General features: G+C 34.5%; 1 protein-coding gene across 7 annotated transcripts in view; it reads right to left on the bottom strand.

The window, feature by feature from the left end:
• The window catches only part of LOC127063323 (homeobox protein abdominal-B-like), an 87024-nt gene that overhangs the window by 27081 nt on the left and 37128 nt on the right, over positions 1-22815 (bottom strand). For 3 of the 7 annotated variants that reach the window (XM_050992944.1, XM_050992941.1, XM_050992943.1), the window contains exon 3: positions 8996-9208. The exons of 1 other annotated variant lie outside the window; for it this stretch is intronic. The gene's annotated coding sequence lies outside the window, so the exon portion shown is untranslated. Of the gene's footprint in view, positions 1-8995; positions 9853-9975; positions 10285-22815 lie in introns of those variants that run through there. 3 more of the 7 variants (XM_050992946.1, XM_050992942.1, XM_050992945.1) reach the window with 3 other exon arrangements.

Raw genomic sequence — 22815 nt, 5'->3', positions numbered from 1 at the left:
TCCTTCAAGAGAAGTAACGAAATCGAATTTCTACAGAAAAGATTGAAACGAACGAACGTTTGCGACGATTTTCATTAGAATTTATTAGGGTAAGGGGAGGTTAAAAGGAAAACGATTAACCGAGAAAAATCCAAAATTATTCGAGAAAATAATATTTCCATTAAATTCATACAAGTTATAGATATCTAACCTAACGTTTGTCAAAAATTAGAATAGTCACAGTCATCGATAAATCTATATCCATTTACATGAGGCGGAAGAGAATAGCATTTGTATGCTTTATCGACTGATACGTATAAACTCAATCGAGCCCGCATTTTAAATGGCGTCCATTATGTTTAAATCATTCACCCTAAACGGTTGGTAGTATTAAAGGGTAAGGATATCATTGTCGATCTATTTCCATAAATAAATATTAATCTGAGAATATATATTTTACGTTTAATTTCATTTTGTTATTTCTCGTCATATATTCAACAATATATTTAATAATATTTAAGAACACTTTTCTTAAAATAATTATTTACGATTACACTAGAAACAGACATTTATTTTCAACGTAACGATGTTTCGAATTAAACGAAGAAATGAAGAAATGAAAAATAAAAAAAATCATTGATGAAATAGCGACACATCGGTTAGGATCGGGTTTGATCGAGGAAAACCGAAGGCGAGTCAAGAGGGAGGGTCAAGAGAGGAGCAGGAAACGAGAAACGTGGGGGAAATTGAAAATGTGATGGAGGACCGGCAGAGGGATTGATGACGATCCGGATATGAGATGAAGGTGGAGGCCTGCGGAAATTACCAGAGCCGCCTTCCTATTCCCCCTTCCCGGATTAACGTGCTCTCCTGAATAATAGTAGCATCGTACGAATTCTTATCGATTATTGATCATCAAAATCCTTTTCGAAGAAGAAATAAAGAAATCGATTTTCTTTACGAGATAGTGCATTATATATCTATATAGATCGATAGAAAATAAAATAGAATAGACCACGCGATTTGATTAGTAATATTTTGCATATCTTCTTTTTAATTTTTAATTTGTTATATTTTTTAATATTAATTATAAAAAATGTTTTACAATCTTAACAAAATGTTAACCTTGAAAAAGATTATAATCTGTAAGAATATATCGATTAGAAGTGTTATATTAAAAAAAAATTATAGAAACAAATTTTGGTATCCTAAAAAATATTTCGATAATAAATATCCCAGGGAAAAAACGTAGGAATATTCTGTTAAATTTTTTTTCTTCGCACGAACACAAACGCGGGCACGAATTCAAGCGGATAATTATTTACGGTCGTTCTTACAATGGAGCTGTATATATTATATGAAAGATGACAAAAAGAAAAAGAGAAATGAAAAATGTATTTTTTCAGGAATATTTTATTAACTTATTTCTTTGAAAGATTTAACTAGATAATTATGTAGATACAATGAAATATAACTACAATGAAATTAAATATTATTTCAATGATTGCTATTGATATCAACTTTATGTATAAACTTGCAATTTATTAATATTATTATATTTTCTTTTCTCTTTTTCGATCCAACGTATCCTAACTCGTATATTTTCTGACTGTATATAAATTAGAATCCAAAATGAAAATAATAAAGAAGGATTTGCGATGGTACATAGACGATGCGTGGAAATAGGAGATAGAAAGCGAGCAGACGAAGCAAGCTGCTTCAAACGGCCAATAAGTCGCATACCCTGGAGCGTTTGATATGCTACATATAGTAATCTAAAGTTGTGTTTATAGCTGCGTATATATGCATGGCAATTCGGAAGATCATAGTGGCACAAGGAACTCATTACCCTACGTTGTGGATATTAGCATATTTAGAGGCTCTTTTCTCTCTTTCTCTCTTCTTCTTTCTGCTTTTACTTCCTTTGTTCTCTTTTACTTGTCTCTTTCTCTCTCTCTTTTTCCTATGCTTACCATACTTTCGTTTCAGTGCATTTCTTCTCGAAAGAATCATCTCAAGAGAGTACTCATTGAAACGAACAAAGAGATTTCATTTTTATATTGATAATTAGCAAAAGAATGTTTCCACTCGTTTCTTTTATTCCTTCACTTTGATTAGCATTTAATTATTGTATCGTTAGTTTAATAATTAAAAAATTTTATATCATCAAATTGTAAATTCAGAACGAATGGTATTGTTTAAATTTAAAGAAAAAACAAAAGGAAAAAAAGAAAGATAAGATAGAATTTAAAAGTAAAAAAAGATTTAACTTTTGTTCGTTTATGCGTTCGTCAAATTGCAATTCGTACGAAAGACATTTCGGAGAACGTTTGAAGAAGAAGCAGAGTTGCTGAAAGGGTCGAGTAATTAAGGAAGCCCATTTTCCTGAAAAGACAATTCAGTTTAATGAGAGGCAGACAGTTTAGCCTCTCCGTATCTCGCTACTTCTTCGTATTCCTGCTTTTCTCTTTGTTCATTTCCTTTTATCCTGAATCAACGTTTCTCTTTCTACTTTTATATTTATATCATCCTCCTCTCGTCTGTCATGCTACTCGAGAACCATCTTGATTTTACAATGTCCGCTTTCTCTTTCTCTTTTTAAATCCTCCTCCCTTTTTTTTCTCCTAGTAGTGTAATAATGCAGATATTTTCCTTTTATTTAATTATCTAATATCGAATAATAATAGAAACTGTAACGACATTATTCGTATCGTTTATAAAAAAAGATAAACTTCGTACGTTCTATAAATTCGTATTAAAATAAATTTTGATTTGATATAAATTTATATTAAATAATAAATATAATAATAAAAATAAAATAACATACGAACGTTATTACGATATTCTACATTTTTATTAGATGGTATTCTTTCTTTTACGAGAGAAACGTACTACCATCACGTAGCCCCTTTTAAAGAGCATTTAAATGGAAACGTCGTCCTCCGCTCTATCGTGGCGCCACCTGACACAAGATGTCGAAAGTCGATAGTGATCATTCGATAAGGAAGAAAGTAAAGTCGAGAGTCGGTAAAGAAGAACGGCGGTAAAAGGGACGAAACTTTTTTCATTCGTTCGTATTACTTATATGTATGAAAGCACGTAAACAGTAAGGGTGTCGAAAAGGATATAAATAAGAGGGTGGTTCCACTATGAAGATGAAAAGTTATTTTTCTCGGGGAGAAATATAAGTGGGTATATAAATTTTCGACACTTGACTTTGATAAACGGAGATTGCATTAGCTAATTGTATCAGTCAGAAATCATTGAAACCACTTTGGAAAATTTTATATTCGAATTTTTATTACATCCACGTTTTGAAAATAAGTAATATTATTTTTTACATAACGATAAAATATTGTTAATAAATAATAAAAGGAAAAAAATTAATACACATACTTATATATTCGTAAATGTCTCGCGTGAAATGTGTTATAAGAAATCTCGACTACGATAGGGTTGTTGGAGAAAATTTTTTATTTGAATTCGGACTATACACATGTTTTCAAAATGAATAATGTTATATTTTCGATAATGATAAAAATATTAATACTAAGTGACAACAATAAAAAGAGAAAAAAGAAAAGAAAAAAGAAAATGAAAAATAAATTTACGTATTCGTAGATATCACATGTAAAATGTTCTTTAAGAAATCTCGACTACGAAAGGGGTGCGGATAACGAGCAATTAACGTAAACTCGTCGTCGTATATAAACTGCAATGTTTAGATATCACCGGAAGGATGGCTGCCGGCTTTTATACGGTGTGCACGCCATCCTAAACATAGGAAGTTGATATAGAAGTCTATTCTTGTAGGACAAATAATCGTTGCAAATTGAAAGCATATGTTTGACTATGCGTACGTGACGTTTTAACTTTCACGAAGAATTTCGACGTGACACGAAGGACGACGATTAATAGATATCTAATACATTTTCGCACTTATGTTCGTGTACTTACATTCGTATCCTTGAAATTATTTAAGAGAATAAATTACGATATAATGCCATAAGATTTTTTTTTTATAAGGTTATTCTACCTTTTTTTTTTCTTTTCTTTTTCTCCCTTGCAGGTCCAGGTATTTCGACAAAAGTTAAGGTCGACAACCAAGGCTGTGCTTAAATTATATCGTCGAAGCAAGGCCAATCTTCAAAAGGAAAGACATTATGGCTTTCGTGAACCATTATTTTTTGCTCCAATAACAAGGATATATTTTCGAGCCATTGAAAGATTTCTTTTCGTGAGATCCAAAAGTACATCCTTTGAAGGCTAAGAGAGAGAGAGGGAAAGTAGAATTCTAGAGCCCTTCTAGTTTCCAGAGAAACTTCATAAGAATAACGAAAAATGAAAATGTTTGTTAAAATTTTTTCTTATCTTCAATACGACGACGAATATAATAAATAAAAGAATAATAAAATTCGCGACGTAGCGAGAAAAAAATACGGTCAAGCTAAGGATAGTAATAAAGATATTCTTTTTTTCTTCTCTCATGTTTTTCTAAGCTGGCGCTATTGCCCAGAGACGGCTGAATAAATCCGACTAACGTTGAGATCGTTGGGACCGGCTTGAGATCGTTTTACGACATTACGCTACGTAAATTATGAATATTACTTACGTCCACATGTGGCTGATTAAATTGGACGATCACCGAAAAAATCTTATCCCACTTCATATATCACATCTCTACCAGCGCTAACTGCCGGCAGTTTAATGGATCCGTAAGCTGCGCTCGCGGTGGTATAATCGATTTTCTCTTGTTGCCCAAAGTGACTTCTTAAGGGTGCACAAATCGTAAAAACCCTTCTACTTTCTTTATCGCAACATCGTTTCGTCGAATGATTTTGATCAAAAATACATCGAAATACAAAAAAAAAAAGAAAATATTTTTATAACATTTTTTTAATTTTCTTTTTCTGAATTAAAACAAATTTATAATTATGTCTATAATTCAAGTGTCTAATATCTTTATTGTACAGTTAGATTTTTAGAACCTAACTGTACAACAAGTGTTTACAAATTATAATCAACTAGAACATTTAGAATTGTAAATATTGTTAAAACAAATGCAACCTATCGTTTTATAAATATCAAAAGAATTTGGTCAATCTCTAGAACTTAGCCATACGACAATTATATTCATTAAACAAACTGTCTAAAATATATAAAACTTTATATATTACTAGAACAAATTACATATTAAAAAAAAAAAAAATACATATACGTAAATTTAATTAATTACATTATATCTGTCCTCTTATCGATACAGAAAAGAACCAGAATCAATAAATAAATAAATAAACAAATAAAAGTGCGCTAGCAATGGTCCAACTAAGAGAGGCTGCTTACGACCAAAAGGAAATTAAAAAAAAAAAAAAAAATACAGAAAAAAAAGAAGAACAAAAAGAAACCAAATCTTGAAAAAAAGACGAAGAAAATGAAAGAAACGAAATGACACAAACTAACGAACGAACAAACAAACAAATAAATAAAAGGATGCTTGTAATAATCCAAAAAGGAGTGCTTCGTTCGACGGGAGTTTAAGCAATGGCAACCAAGCATCGTGACAGGGCGCACACGTGGCCACGAGATTCGAGACAACGATACGGAGACGAAGGAACGGCCCACGCATAACCAGCAATCCGTGACAGCCATCTTGAATTCCATGCTGCTTTCTGCAGCCTCGAGAAAGAAAGAGAGAGAGAGAGAGATAGAGACAGGGCCAGAGAAAGAAAAAGAGAGGGAGAGAGAGAGAGAGAAAGAGAGAAAGACCGCTTAGAAGGAGCCTGCCGGATACCGCCGGTCCTCGTCTTATTTTTTACGTGTCAAAAGCCTCGGAGCCAGGGGCAATATTGTTGATACTTGATGTTGCAGCCATATTCTCTATCCTAACCCCAACTCCCGCCTCCCTCTCTCCCTCCCATCCTCCTCCTCCTCCTCCTCACCATCACCATCGTCTCCTGTTTCTCCTTCTACCTCGGCATCTTTTCGAGCACGTCGTGTCCGTCCTGCTTGGCGGGAGAGCAACTTCGTGTGTTTCTCTTAGTTTCTATTCTCTTTCTCGCATATATCAGACTCTCCTTCTCTTTCTCTCTTGTTTTTCGTACCATCCTTTTCGGAACACTTTCAAAATATAGATATATATACGCATACTTAGGAATTTGTACTGTAACTTAAGCCACAATCTCCGACCGAAATAACTCGTAGAAGGTATTTAAGTAGGTAGATAGTACGAGGTTTGGATCGTGTAGTTTCTTTGACGATATTTTATTTACTAACGATCGTGATCATAGCTATTATATACGGTTCTATCGATGTTAACTACGACGACAAAATTATGAGATTAAACAAAAAACATATATATATATATATATATATATATATATATATATAAAGAGGTAAGTAACAAGTGATAGCAAAAAAAAAACAGGATAATTACATCGATGAGTATTTTATTGCTTGATTTGATTAATGTTAAAGTAACATAACAAAAAAAATCCTCGTAACGTGTTTAAAAAAGATAGTTTACGAAATAGTTAATGTAGTAAATGACTATTCAACGAGACAACTTCACCTTCGCGATAATCAACACGACTAGGTAAGTGACTATCTAAGTACTTACTTATACATCGTACGATTATGTCGAAAAAAACTGAAGGTTCACCTTGACAATTCGTACTGCAAAATGCGACGACATAAAGGTCGCATCGTAAAAAAGTACTGTCGGACGTCGTTCATATATGGCGACGATGCATACACGGACATCGGAGTATCCATTTTTCTCATGCGAGCAGAAACGCAACGCGCCATAACCGCCTACCCGTTCGACCACCCCCGGAATATTAGTCTTCTCTCTTTCTCTCTTTCTCTATCTCTCTCTCTCTCTCTCTCTCTCTCTCTCTCTCTTTCTTTCTCTCTATAGCACGCGCACAAAGGAACCCGCAGAGAATAAGTGGGAGAGGGAGAGAGAGAGAAGGAGAGAGAATGAAAGAGATACGCACGTAACGTGAAGCAGCATATCTTCGTCGCACTCCCTGAACCCACCACGCCTCCATTTCCAACCCATTTTTATTCAAATTCATTGGGAAGCTCCTCCGGTTCTGGCGAGTACACTCAGTCCGCCCATTACCAAGCTTCTCTCTTCTTTTTCCTACATTCTCCTCCTCCACCATCACCATCACCATCACCACCATCAGCATCATCACCAATACCAACACCCAACATCAACACCAATACCAACATCGGCACCCTTTCTCTTTCTCTCCCTCGTTTTCCATAAATTCTGAATTTTATTTAGTCCGCGTTGCTACGCCACCACTTTTGCATCTTTATCCTTGCATTCGGCTGAAGCTGATTCTCCTCTTTTCTCTCTCTCTCTCTCTCTCTCTCTCTCTCTTTATCTGTATCTCTCTTTCTCTCTCTCTCTTTCTGTCTCTTTCTCCTTTTATCTCAAAGTATATGCTCCTATCCTCTACGCATACGTGCACGACCGTCTATATACCTACCTACCGATAAATTTCATGGATACGCGATATGTACTCGTATCGAGTAAAACTCTACAACTCTAAACTCGTTCTCTTATATTTTTCCATCCTTTTGATGAGGAAGAAAGAGGGAGAGAGAGAGAGAGAGAGAGAGAGAGAGAGAGAGAGAGAGAGAGAGAGAGAGAGAGGAACAGTCAGAGAAAGATAAAGAATATTCAATGGCGAAGAGAAAAATATATATAATATTATCTATCTATTTTACGACCAATACTAAAGAAGATCAAACGATTGAAACCTTTCTCATATTCACTTTTATTTATCGAGAATAATGAACTTTCGAAATAACAAAAAGTAATTTCTTTCGATTAAAAAAATTGTCTCAAAATTTTTCCCTTCTCAAAAAAAAAAAGAAAGAAAAGTAGTGTATAATTTAAATAGCGATGTTATCTTGTATCTTTTATAAAACCCTGTAAGTTCGGCCGCATCGTTATCGACTATTCTGACGTCACCGTCGGAAAGTGAACAAAAAAAATTGTGAAATAAATGGGTAGAGACAGAGACAGAGACAGAGAGAGGGGGAGAAAAAAAAAGAGAGTGATTAAAAACACTGGTCTATAGGTAGATACATTCACATAGGGATGAACAAAATAATGCTGAACATGCGCGCGCCATACGTGACTCGTAAAACGAGGGAGAGACCAAACGAATTGTACACGTTGATAGTCCCTGCACACCACCACCCTCCTCTTCCCTTGTGACATCCCTTATCTCATATGTCTAATCACCCTCTATCTTCCTCGTGGCATGAATTCTAAAAGTATGCCTTTGTATATCGACTTTGAGATATAGAGTTTATCGATCGTCGAACTCGATATTGTAGATCTTATTTCGAATTCAAGGACACATAAAAATTGTGTAATTTCCATTTTTACGTAACCTCGTATTGAAACGATATTAATAAAAAGGTTTATTATATACGATTATAATTTATATATATACGATTATAATTTTTATAGCTACTAGTATTTCATCGATTTTAAATTGAGCTTTCGATCGGCTCAAAATCGAGGATAAAGAAGGTTACGCAAGTGCAAAAAATTTGTTTAGATTTCAACGCGTAAAAACGAGATAAGAGAAGAAACAAAAAAAAAGTATCGTTTAAAAATCTATCCCGTCGCGGAAATTGAATAGATCATAAATATTACAACAGATCAGCTCGAGTTGGCGAAAAAGTTAAGCTCGATCGAGAATCGCGTTAGAAGGAGACGCGAACGAAAAGGAGTTCTTTTATCCCTTCGAAAGAAACGATAAAATTCACATAAAAGTAAGTCGTGCAAATTCGCGAGGTCCGTTTCGAATTGTCGAAAAAGTATGGTGGGCACGTTGAATTCATCGTTAACACGTGTCACATATGTGTATGTAAGTACATCGATACTTATAATACCTATCGTACATATATATATATATATATACATATATATATATATATATATATATATATATATATGTATATATATATAAGAAAGAAAAAGACTCACCTTGCGGCTACGAAGAGAAGGATGAAAAGGAGGACGTAGAGGTCGCTGCGCAACGGCACGCTGGCTAACTCGTGGTGTAGCGTTGCGTTTTAGCGACTTCCGATAGTACAATAAGAAGTAAAAGAAGATGACCGGAAACAGGGGTTGTTGCCCTTTTCCATTAGAAGGGTCGTCGATTTCCAAGCTAGTCCATGTCTGTCCTCTTTTCGGCAACTGGAACAGCACCCGATGAAACTTGATATCTCCTTCAACGAAGGACACAGCCGCTAGGGACATCGGATTTGTTGATTGCACGCTCGGAATTTCGCGTTTTTCGTATTTCAGGGGATTAATCCTCAGTCTGGTGTCTTTTTCATATTCATTCAGGGAAGAAAACAAGACGAGAAAAAAAGAAGAGGGAGAGAAATGATGCGAGGAAAAAAAATGAACAAAAAAAGAGAACAAAAAGAAATGGCTGCCCGAATGATTAAATTTGAATCTTAACTGAGCATTTCAAGATTGGTTCTTTCTTTCTTTCTTTCTGTTTCTTTATTAATCAGCAAGTACGATCCAACTTCACTGATTCAACGATTCAACGACACTATTGCGAAGGAACAACTTCGAGAACTCCGGTTGGAAAGACCGGACCGAGAAGAAATAGAAGTCGGCGTCGCGTGGTGTCGTCGGCGATTCGCTCGGAAGCGTACTAAGCGGACTGGTGAACGGAACGGAAATACACGACGGTTTCTCGGGTAAGAAGTTACCTCGGTTGCTCTTTGCCAAAGCTCTCTCGGTAGCTTGGCTATGCGAAAAGACGAGAGTCGATAGCTAGAACGCTCGACAGGATTTACTAGACTCCGCGGCTATACCATTCTCTCTATCTCTCTTTCTCTTTCTCTTTCTCTTTCTCTTGCGCACATACACATACACACATACACGCGCGCTCGCGCACATACATACACACACATATACATACACATAGATACACACAATCGTTGTACCTTCGAGCAAAGGTAGCAGAGCAAGGCGCCGCGAGACGAGTTGTTGTGAACGACACGTAACAACGACCGCCTCTCTTTGCCTCGTACAGCACCGTCGCAAAACCGTAGGATGGAACCCGAGCGAGCCAAGCCAATCAGGCGCCCACCGTATCTACCTGCGGACTGCCTTCTGTGTAGCACCTGCAGGCAATATGCTTTGGCTTTATACTTTGTAAAATGCCGGCTCTCTTGATGACAGATCCTATGCGAACTGCTTCTTCTCTTTCTTCTTCTTTTTCTGTCTCTTTTCTCTCTCTTTTTCTTTCTATATCTTCACCCTTTGCTAATACACTCTTCTCTCTCTTTTTCTCTATCCCTCCTTATCTTCTGACATTGAAAACTTTCGAAAAAACATTTTCTTGAAATAACGCTATCGAGTTTGTCTCGTCGTGTTATGTCCAGTGCATGAATTATTCAAAAAAATTACTCACGACTAGGTATCCGAATATCTTTCGATGTTTTCAATATGAAAATATCATTTAAGAATGATACGATTTTGAGAAGATACTTTTTCCTTCGAAAATCTAAATCTAGAATGTAAATTTCTTTAGTATGCGAAGGGCAATGGAATAGCAGGAAACTTGTACGACTCCACAGACAGTAAAACTCGAATGAAGACGCGAACGTACTTGAAGAGAGAAGACACTAATTGAGACACTAGACGCCTTTTTGCTACGGCCATTTCTTCGCTTTAAAGGCTCTCCTGTAAATATGAAACAATGCTCCGTCAGAGATCGAACTCTCTTGTCTCTCGGAAACGTTTAACTCTTGGCTTGGACATCATTCCTCGTGGTATTGACCAAGCAAGCTACCTCTATTTCTTACTACGGTAACACACAGTCCTCTGAGACCTCTCATTACCTGCTATCATCATTATCATCATCATCATCGTCGTCATCATCATCATTATCATCATTATTGCCGTCTGCATTACGATCATCGGCATCGTAGCGAATCGAATGAATAAAGGTTGTTAAAGTTTGCTCACGATATTTTCTTCTTTATCTAACTCGTAGAAATTTCACATAATCCTGATGAAAAATATCCAACGAGAAAAATAAAATCAAACAAATATTGCTATAGTTTATTGTGCCAATATAAAAGACACATCGAATAAATTTTCAAATTTCAAATACATTTTATATCGAAGGAACGATAAGATTCGTAGAATTTTTCTTCAATTTTTATGATACACCAAGTGAAATCGAAGTTTTCAGCAAAAATTTTAATCAGCTTTAAATTTTATTTTGCTCTGAGAAATCGGGATAAGAGACAGAGAGACAGGGAGACAGAGAGAGCGAGAGAGAGAGAGAGAGAGAGAGAGAGAAAGTAGAATAACGTTATCGGAAGAATTTACAGCTTAGTTGCAATCGTGAAAGACGACGAAGGTTTTACTGCGATTCGCGTTTGAAACGATCGATGAAGCAGCCTCCATGGCACATTGTCCTTTCAGCTACCCTTTAGCCGACCGTACGCATCCGAGGAAATGCCAGGGAAATGGATAAAAATAGGCAAGTAAATCGGTTTGCGAGGAGGGAATCTTTCTCGGTATTTTAATGGCACCAACGACAACAAGAAAGACCGACTATTTACACTCCTACGATTCTACGATGTACACTTTATAATGGGAAGCTTTTACCAAGATTGTTCTCATGGATATCTATTCTAAAAAACTCTAAAAAAAAAAAAAGAAATATATCTATAACAAATGTGCATTAAAATGTTTCCGTTTATCTTAATGATTTTTTTTCTTTCTCAGCGATCAGATCCATTTATCCGATTAGATCGATCTAACCGATTTAACCGGCTGTCTGATCTAATCTTTTTTTTTTACGTCTGCAAAAAAATTATACCGCGTGAAAGTTATGGTATTATTTACACATGATAAATCAAAAGTTTCTAGATGAGTTAAAAGTTCCTAAGTGGATCAAAAGTTCTTAGGTGATTGTAAAAATGAATTTTCATTCTTTTTCAAGAATTTTAAAGACAATTTTTTTTTTACATTTTATTTTACAAATTTACGAAATTACAAGCCTAGCTTGAAAAAGTACAAGTTCAAGAAGTCTTGAAAAGGAGTAAAGAATTTTTAGAATCACCTATCTTTAAAATCAACTTTTAGTCCATTTAGAAACTTTTGACTCGTTCTGCATTAACGTAATTATCTATATAAAATAAAATTCATTAATTTTTATACACTATCATAAATTTATGAAAAAAAATTTCCTTTTCTTTTTTCTTCGACGATCTATAAAGGACAATTGAACGAAGGTTAGCTTTTACCAAGATTACGACGGTCTTGGGTTAGGCGGTAAAACATAATAAAATGCTTTCATTGTCGACTACATTAGATCTGATTGCGAGCCTCGTGATTCTGGGGTCTTCAGGCAAATCCTTAGGCTAGGTAAGTACAAATTACGTCGAGCCTGACTCCTTTACGAACCTGAATTGCACATCGACCTTAACGATCATCTTAACTGATAAAGCCTTTTATTCCGAGAGCTTTCCCCTTCCAATTATAAATGCAATTTTGAAATTTTCTAAATTACTCAAATTACTCTTGAAAATATTCTTGATTGGAGCAAAAAATACACTCTATATTTTATACCTATAAATAAATCTATAATTTAATATATGGTATAATATACTAAAAAGAATTTAACATATACATATATAATACTTTTTTTTTAATTCTTTAGATATGTAAATATATTATAATAATAAATTTAGAGTACTTTGTTAAGTTAAGTGAAAAAAAGAAATGTATAAAAATTTTAACGAAATATATACTCATATATAATTTCAATGAGCATTATAAAACATTCCAAAAATACTGATATAATCATCAAAAGCTTGTATAAGAAAAGAAAGAATAATTATTCGTCTTGGTTTGAACATTTCTAATTACTTGATACGAATTCAATGACGTCGCAAATATGAGATTAAATTTATTAAAAAAATATTACGTCAGAATACTACGTCGACGATAACACTTCGTTTCTTCTGGTAAGGTGACGATAACAAATAAAAATCTAATATTATACGTTAAGTGGCCATTACTTGATCGAAATGCATCAAACGTCCTTGCCGAGTTTATCGATTTTCTAATCACTTGTCGAATCTATCCTTCGACCATTGGTCGATCGAAAAGAAGTTTATATTTAATTAACGTACGATATCGTTTCTCTCATAAGAAATAAAAACTCAAAACTCTTTTTGTCTTCAATGCAAGTTCCCATTAACGAGTAAATATTTTAGATGCTATCATTGCTCGTGCACGATTATATCAATTTTAATAAAGGAACAAAAGTTTCATGTGGAAGTCTTTTTGAGTAAAAAAAAGTTGACGAAAAAAAATCCATTACTTTATTACAAATAAAAATTTATTATACGAACATCCGAATCGTTATATTAAAACGATAAAAATATATAAAATTTATCTATCAGAAATATTTGATATAAACGATTTTTTTATTATATTATAGTAAATATAATCTAGGAAAATTCGAATAAAAAGAAAGAAAAAGAAGAAGAAAATCGTATAACGACGATATACAGGATAATTGACGAATAAATTGAAGAAAAATTTCGAAAGAATTTGAAACGTACGAAAGACGAACCCGTGTTGTCCTTTTAAAAAAAAAAAAAAGTATGTCTCCGTATGCGTACAAAAGCCTTTTATGATTTCATTTCTAAAGGCTATAAATTCATTGGTCCTTTCTTACTTAGAACTTTGTATACCGACAGAGTTTTTTCGTTAATGGTGATCAACGATAAATTACAACTTTACAAACCCAACTTGGGTCATTTAAGTCCACGGTGGTCGTCCTATTTGAGCCTAACTGCCTGCACACTCTCCAATATCTGCTATAAACTAATAAACGTAAAACACATCGTATATAGATGGACGTGAGAACATTGTGAGAAGTTCGTTTTTAATCTATATATGTAAGTACACACATACAACATCTCTAATGCCTATTTAGAGTATATTAAATCATCATAAACAAACAGATCATAAGATTATATCTCGCATCTTTCACATACTACGATTAATATAAATATTAGTCGTAAGTATATATTTGTCAATGATTTAGATAGATATCTAATGATAACATTTGTCAAAAATTTTTATTTAAATCATTGAAATATATGTAATATGCATGATTATCTGTATATAGGATATATTCGAAACAACGTTTATAAGAAACGAATATTCTAATGAGAAAGGAATTATAATCTATTAGAATTTTACACGATTCAATGAATGATGATTTTTGATGTAAAAGAAAAAGGAGAATCAAGTGGAAGTTAAGAAAACGAGCGGCCATGATGCGATCCCGAAGGATGAGGGCAAGCTATTAAGATGTCGTGGGTTGGACCTAAAATCACGAGTCGAAGCTCGAATTGGCCAATCGTAGAAATTATCATCGAATCCCGTTTCTCCCATCTATTCACGACGATTACGTTCGTCGACTTTCGTTCCGCCGAAGGAAGATGATTGTTAATTAAAACTCCTCGAAATTCTTACCAACCCGAGGCGGTATCCTTTCGAGACAACGATAAAAATATTTAACATGTTTATCGTGATATGTTTAGGATCGAGCTACTCGACTATTCCAACTATTTTCGAAAATTCTCGAAATTAAAGAAAAATTATTGGATTCGAATTTTGGAAAAGCAATAAAAAATTTTTTATCATATTGGCTAATTTTCTTTTCTTTCTTTATATATATATATATATATATATATATATATATAAATTAGATACAACAAATAGATATTATTACTTGGAAGGTAACGTAAGAGTTTCGAAAATTTATTTTTTTGTCTGGTAGATTATGTAACACCGATACATGAAAATTTTCGAATTATCGCAAGACTATTTTATATCTATATACAAAAATATTTTTCTCCTATATCGTTTGTATTTATATTATATATAACAATTATCATATTTCTATATGTATGTATAATACATATTAATATGTCTGTTACAATATCGTATTTATTATAGACAAGTACGATATTTCAAATGTGATATAAGTTTTTCCAAACTTTGGTAAGACTATTTTTTTCTTTGTCTTTATATACAAAAAGTTGTAGTAGTATTAAGTAGAAAAAGAAATCCCTTCGAAGTCTGACGAAATCGATATTAAAGTCCCATTAAAGTGTTACTCTAGTGTCAGTAAGAATGATACTGACGATTCACGTTAGGATCACCTGGTAAAAAAGAAGCTTGCATGTACATGGCTTAACGTAAAGAGGCCCTCGTGCATGTTATTCGGTCCACGGTGTTACGTCGTCCAGCACGAGACGACGCAGCGGCAAGGTGAAGAGCCGCACGGTAGGAAGGCGGGGGAGAACATAAGAGCTCATAAATGCGAATTTAAGAGGCGCAATAAAAACACAATGAAATCGAGAGTGAACGAGCGAGAGCACGTGCTTCTCTTTCTCGACCGACGGATTTCCTTCTTCGAATAACATTGAACGAATCTTAGACGCAAGACATTTACCTCAACTTAGTTAAGCTCTATGCTTCCTTTTCTTCTTAAATCGATCGAACTCTTAAAAAATCGATATTCTCAATAACGAACATCGTAAGAGAATTTTTTTTTGTATAAATCATACTCATAACTTCATATAATTTCGAAAACGTATTAGACTTTATTATTATTTGGTAAAACTATTGAGAATACAAATATATATCTGTCTATATACGTATATATGTAAAGATTGACAAAAATGATCACAGTCATCCCCGTTGAACAAATAACTCTATATAAATAATTATAGAAAATATTGTGACTACGATTAACGTTCAAACGGAATGGAAAATATAAGTACGAGTAAGTGTTACACGCGTCTTTACTGGGAAATAAAAACGTTCGACGTTCCGAATAAATGTTAACGAGTTGTTACGTCGGTGTCGTCATTTCTCATTTCCTCTTTAGACAAACGCAAAACGTTGTAACTATGAAATCCCATTTGTCGTTATAAAAGGATCACGCTTTCCGCTTTTTCTCAGTCGTAGCGCGTTCAAGCACTATGTCCTCTCATAAACCTTCATCCGCAGATATTTTACTTTCCGAACGGATTTCACTGTACCAAGGTCGCGAAAGGAGAGAAAAAACAATAAAAAAAAGAAAGAGAGAAGAAAAAAAATAAAAGAAACAAGGAGACGTGTCCCCTTTCTTATAAACAGAACGATGTTTCTACCCTAACGATTCGTTACAATGGTTTCCCTTTGGTGTCCTTCAACGACTAATCGGGGTAGAATGTCGCAAAAAAAGATCACAAAATTCTTTGAAAACCCTTCTATTGTACATGCAACCTTAGAACTAGATCACGAAAATAGATCATCTTTCACGATTTCTATCTCTCAAAGGTTTAAACAAATTTTCTCTTTCCTCTTATTATTTTCTTATTGCACAAAATCTAAATACATGCTCATGAGTTCAAAAAATCAAAAATAAAAAAATAAAAGATTACTCTACCTCACAATTTCTAAATCATACATTTACTAACAGCGATATGCTGAAAGTTTTATATAACGACACACGACATTCGTTATTTAAACTATACTAACGCATAGAAGATCGCAATTATAAATTACAATAAACATAAAGTATATCGTATAAGAAATAAAGAAAGAGAAAAAATATTAAGAAAGAGAAAAGAGAAAAGAAAAAATTTCTGTTGCGATCTCGTTTGAAAAAAAAAAAAGATTATTACTAATATGAATGAGAACGGGTGTATAGATTAATTTCAAGGATATTATGATAAATGTCTACTATGTATAAAGCTGCAAGAAGAAGGTTTCACGTTTGCTAAGAAAGTGTAAATTCCATGGAAACTCAGTGGCAACACTGCCTTCCTCGTAGAGAGACGCAGTATCGACCGCGGCCTCCGGAGGCCAAACCATCTCAACCTCTTCTCCTCTCTCTCTCTCTCTCTCTCTCTCTCTCTCTCTCTCTCTCTCTCTCTCTCTCTCTCTCTCTCTATTTCTCTCTTTCATTCCTTTTGCAGTCGAGCCACTAGTATCCAAGTTCCACCACCCTTTTACCTTTTCTAACATTCGCAAGATATAAAATAACCAACGTCTTCGACAACCCTCTTCTTCTTTATCATCAAACTTCAACAAAATATCTTACGGTTACCTTGAAATTCTATTTTTCAATTAATTACAAAAGGAAAGAGAACAAAGAAAAAAAAATCAATATGAATTACTACGTACGTTAAGTGGATAAATTAATGATTGTCGATTGATAATATACAGCAGATAGATCATTCGAATTTATCATTGACGCAAAGGCAACGAAAATTTAAGAATCTCAGAATCTCATCGGAGGTATGAAGTTGAAAGAAAACAAAAAAAAAAGAAAAAGAAATAAAAAAAGGAATAAGAAAGGAAAGGGGAAAAAAGAAAGGAAAAAAAAAATCAGAAACTAATTCATACCTTGAAATGCTATAACGTTAATAAACTTGGGCTACCTCGAACATTCTCCTGATGGAATTATCGAGATAACTGTTTCCTTGGTTGTTCGTTTCATCGATCGTGAGAGAATATCTTCGTCTCTCTCTTTCTCTCTCTCTCTCTCTCTTTCTTTCTCTCTTTAACTTTAAATCCAATTTACAGTTGGAAGACCAACTGAATATGTGAGAAAGAAAGAAGGAAAGAAAGAAAGGAAGAAAGAAAGAAAGAAAGAAAAAGAAAGAAAGAAAAAGAAAGAGAGAAAAAGAGAGACAAAGAATGAACGAAAAAAAAATGAAACGATAAGATGAAGTAACGGTCGAAGGAAGGCGTTCGTGTTAACGTACGCTCGTTAAGAGTAAAGAGAACTGGTTACGATCCGGTAGGCTCATAATTGATAGATAAATCGCGGAACCACGGTAGTCCATCAATCGCGAGTATTGCGAATTAGGCGGGGTCAAACACGTACGGACGAGAAGAGCACGTTAAGAAGCTCATACTCGGCTTTTATTCGCGATGTCCGCCAAGCATAATTGCGGACGAGCAACTCGTCGTAGTTACTTACGAACGCATGCGCGTAAACTTACATTACGATCGTACGAGGAGTTTATGACGAGGTTTATTCCATATACTATCACTCTGTCTTTCGCTTACCCTTTTCGCGATTTCCACGAACGATAATATTCCTTTGAACTTATTACACAATTCATTATCGAGACTTACTCGATTCAATTAACAGTTCGAGCTAACTTGCGATAATGAAACGAATAGATACGATTGAGATAAATGAGAATTTAGTGAAACGAGAAGAAAGAGAGATTAAATGATTATCGAGAAGAGTAAAATTAGTTAGTTATTTGAGTTACTTTCTAGTTACTTTCCATTTCTCTCTCTCCCTCTTTTTTTTTCTTTTTTTTTTTAATATCAAATACTTCTTAATTGAGTATGTCGCTTAGTAATAAATAAATTTCGATGATCTCAAGAGAACGAATAATATTTTGAGTGATGGTTTTATCGATGAAAACTCTTCGTCCTTTTTCAACGATAATTCTAACGTAACCCTTTTCCACGATTTTTTCAAATTTTATGTAATCGGTAACAATCATGTAATAAAAACTTTCCGCAACGTTTGGTTCTTACTCGCATTCCGTAATTACTCAATTCTTCGGGTTATTCTGATTCTGCACGGTGGTAAAATTAACGTAGTAAAGGACAACGTTCGCTTTTTCGATCACGAATGGAATCGAGATTCTGAGAAGGCTCCCAAGATGGTGGAGGAATTCATGTACCTATAATCAAGGAGAAACAGGTTCTCCCAAGCTTCAGGTAGACACGAACGAAGAACTCCTCCGTCCCTCCCGTTGAGAAGAATCAACGAATCTCGAAGAAACATTACGAATTATACATACATTTGTGTGTGTGGGTATGTACGCGTATATATCAAAAGAAATAATAATTATAAAGAGAGCAACGTTATAAATTTTATCATCTCTATTTCCTTTTTTTTTCTTACAGTTCAGTATGATCTCGTTAAAAATTACCTTATTACTTTAGAAAATTACAAAGTAAGTCAATAAGTTTCATTTCAATTTCTATGCTAATTCCGCAAATCGTTTCAATCTCAAAAACGAAAAGAAACATATACACGCACACATATAGAATCACATCCTTCGCCAACACGCACACACACACACACACACACACACATAGTCGCGAACTTGTAATATAAGCTCTCCTTGAATAAAATCAATCTCATTACTTTTCCTGACGTACCACGTATTTCGATGAACGTTCGAAAAATCCATAAAACTCAGTAAAGAGTAACACGGCTGGATGCACTTTGAGAGAGAGAGAGAGAGAGAGAGAGAGAGAGAGAGAGAGAGAGAGAGAGAGATGAAGGGAGAGAGGAAAAGAAAAGAAAAGAAGTCTACGTGGGAGTCTTCGGGAGATGTACGATGAAAAAAAAAGTGAGCTATCTAATGGATGCGAATATATCGCTGTAATAAATTTTGCAAAAAAGTGGAGAAGAGGTCAGGAAGAGGGGTGCGTAGAGGTGTGGACTCGTTCCTTCAACCGCTCGTTCCATAGGGCTCGTTTCTTGAGTTGCACGAAGGAATAGAGAAGGATGGATAAAGGGGAAAAGAAAAAAAAGAAGAAAAAGAAAAAAAAAAGAGAAAGAAAAAAGGTAAGGAAAAGCTTCGCAAGACTGGAACGAAGTCGTCACGTTTCCGGTACGTGGCTACTAGGTAGCCATCTTGCTGAGCTGTTGGCCAATAGGAAGTAAGGTCGATGCGACATGGGGCTGCAACTACCCCTCGAATGTTCTAAAGCCAACCCCTCGGCCTTTTCTACGGACGGATCAATAAATGCCGAGAACGAGACTCGAGCGCCGACGCTGTTTGCTCTTCGATATGGAAACTTTAGTCTAAAATATATTATATCTCAATATTTTCAGCTAACTCTATCGATCTTCGAGTAGAAATATTTATTTCGATTAGATCACATTTTAATGAATATGATAAATGAAATTTAATCATTTCGATGCATCGTTTGGCTAATCTTACGAATATTCCGAAGGAACGGTATGCATCGAAAAAAGAAAGAATAAAGAAAATAGAAAGAAAAAAGAAAAACGTAGAAAATTATGATTATATTTGTCAAGAATAAAATTGAGGAGAGCTAATCGTTAAAGATTTATAAATATCTAAAGATAAAATTATATCTGAAAGATGTTAATCCGACGATAGACCATAACGAGATCTATCTTTCCATTGAAATGAAATTTCAACTTCGATCTTTTTTACCCTGTAACTCGAAGGTAGGGAAGAAAACATGGCCGCTGCTCTGTTAGCTAGCTGGTAGTATGTATACGTTCGATGGGTGGAGACTACGGAGGCAGGCTAGTGCTCCAGAGAGAAAGAAAGATAGATGGAGAAAGAGAGAGAGAGAGAGAGAGGGCGTGAAGCCACTAAGGCAAGAATACCAGAGGGTAAGAAACTACGAGATTGAACAAGGTAAATGGGTAGATTGTTTTAATTTTAAATGGCTAAATGTAATGAAAACTTTTCTCATCAAGGGCACTATTAATGCATCACGCCATCTTGTGTCTCTAATCTGACGATACATCCAATGATGCTACTAAGTCAACGTATCTCTCTTTCTCTCTCTTTCTGTTTCCATATATATATATGTCTATCTTTATATCTAACTCTCTAAGCTAGTCTATATTCTACAAGATAAGATAACACAACCCGATGTAACATAATCCATAAAATAATTCTCAAACAGATGCACTGTCACGTGAAAGACATTTAGTAAGACGTAAACTTTAATAAGATAAGTAGATAACGTACGATGTAAGTACGTAAATGTTTTATTTTTTTTTTTTAATTTTCATACGAAATTCGAATGTACGTTTTAACGATTATAGACAATACGTAGAAATATATATCGAAAGATGAATAAAAAGATCTCTTATATGATTTTGGTTTTTACTTTTGTTACGTTCTTTTTTAACGTCCTCTCGATTAAAAAGTATATCCCATTCGAGATCTTTCGGAGAGCACAGAGAGAAAAGGATGCTCGAAAGATACAGGGAAAGATGTCTTATTCGAAACAATGTTTCTTTTTCGCAGAGGAGGACCGATCGTAAATCCTCATTTCGAATCCCGAGGCTCATATAAAATCCCACTGTGTCTGATATCCTTTCTGCACAGTATTCTACTCCTTCTCCTTACTTTCTTTCTCTCTCTCTCTCTCTCTCTCTCTCTCTCTCTCTCTCTCTGTCTCTCTCTCACTCTGTCTCTCTCACTCCATTTCTCATTCTGTCTCTGTCTCTATCCGCAGTCTTCTTTCCATTCTCATCTTCTTTCTCCGCGAGTTTCGTTTGAGAGTCTGCGTTTCACAATGCCGTCATATATTCTACCCTCTTTGATATATCGCCCACGCCAATTTTCTACTTTGCAAAACGAAATTTCGCTCGTTCTTTTTCGCCGTTACGAATCCGAAACAACGATACAATATATCTACTTATCTAATTAGAAAAAAAATAAAGTTCCTATTAGTAAAAAATACGAAACAACTTCTGACTTCTCTGAAATTATTACAAACGATTCGTACGAGACAAATTATACATACATATATCATACATATATCGTACAATACAATCTCTTCCCAAGTATTCTGAACAACTATTATTTTTAGCGATTAACGAACGACCTCAATACATTAAGTTTAAACACAAAGGCTTGTATTAAACCTGACATGTTAAAGTATAATAAGCAATCGAAATAAATGTAAAAGTTAATTTACGTTTTGAAAGGCGACAAGTTTGAGAAAAAGGAACGAAAGTGGGTTAAAAACTTGCATAAAAGGTGAGAAACGTACGAAGAATACGCGTGTCCATGACTACGTACAAAACATATGAGAAAGATAGATGGATAGAAAGAAAAAGAGAGACAGAGAGAGAGATAGAGACAGAGACAGAGGATTGAAAGAGAAAAAGAGAGAGAGAAAGCAAAATGCAATTTCGTTCCGCGTCTCGCACGATATGCGCGGTGTCCGTTAGCAGCACATTGGCAAGAGCGTTTCGAGAGTGTCGAGTGCCGACGGTCCATTATTTACGCCTGCTCGCGAAAGATCTTCGTTTTATAAGGTGATAAAGATGAAGGAGAGTACTCTCTCTCTCTCTCTCTCTCTCTCTCTCTCTCTCTCTATTTCTCTCTCTTTCTGTCTCTCTGTCTCTCTGTCCTTCTCTTTCTCTTTTTCTCTCTCTCTCTCTCTCTCTGATACACGTACTCATTCGAAAAAGGACGAAGTTAAAAGCAAGAGAAACGAGATCTAACATGCAAAAACAGAGATTATCTCAATGATTTAACCTTACGATAAAAGCTAATAAACGAGTTTGATTTCATTAAGATAATAAACGTCGAGATATTCCGTTTTCGGATTAAAATCAACAAATTCTTCGAAAAATTGCGAATGGCGAATAAAATGTATGTGTGTATGAAAAAGAAAAAAAAACATAGAAAAAAGAAAGTAAAAAGAAAAATCTAAATATCTGATAAAGTCAATAATACAGATTTCAAATGATAGATTGTTATAAACGTAATGATAAAGAATTAAATCGATTAGAAAATATATTTTGTTACTTGATACATTACTTGTGATGTCAGATAATCGAAAATTTGCTGGAACACTTTTGAATTTGGCTTTGGTATAACAGTGACATGGATTATATTCGATGGTCGATGATCATCCGAGAAAAAAAGAAAAGTTTGTGACAGATTTGGATGAACGGAAACTCACAAATCGTATTCATTAGTATTCAG

This window comes from Vespula vulgaris, chromosome 4 (assembly GCF_905475345.1).
Source record: "Vespula vulgaris chromosome 4, iyVesVulg1.1, whole genome shotgun sequence".
In the NCBI taxonomy this organism is placed as follows: domain Eukaryota; kingdom Metazoa; phylum Arthropoda; class Insecta; order Hymenoptera; family Vespidae; genus Vespula; species Vespula vulgaris.
The sequence above is the reverse complement of the archived record's forward strand: the minus strand, read 5'-3'. Positions and strand labels throughout refer to the sequence as shown.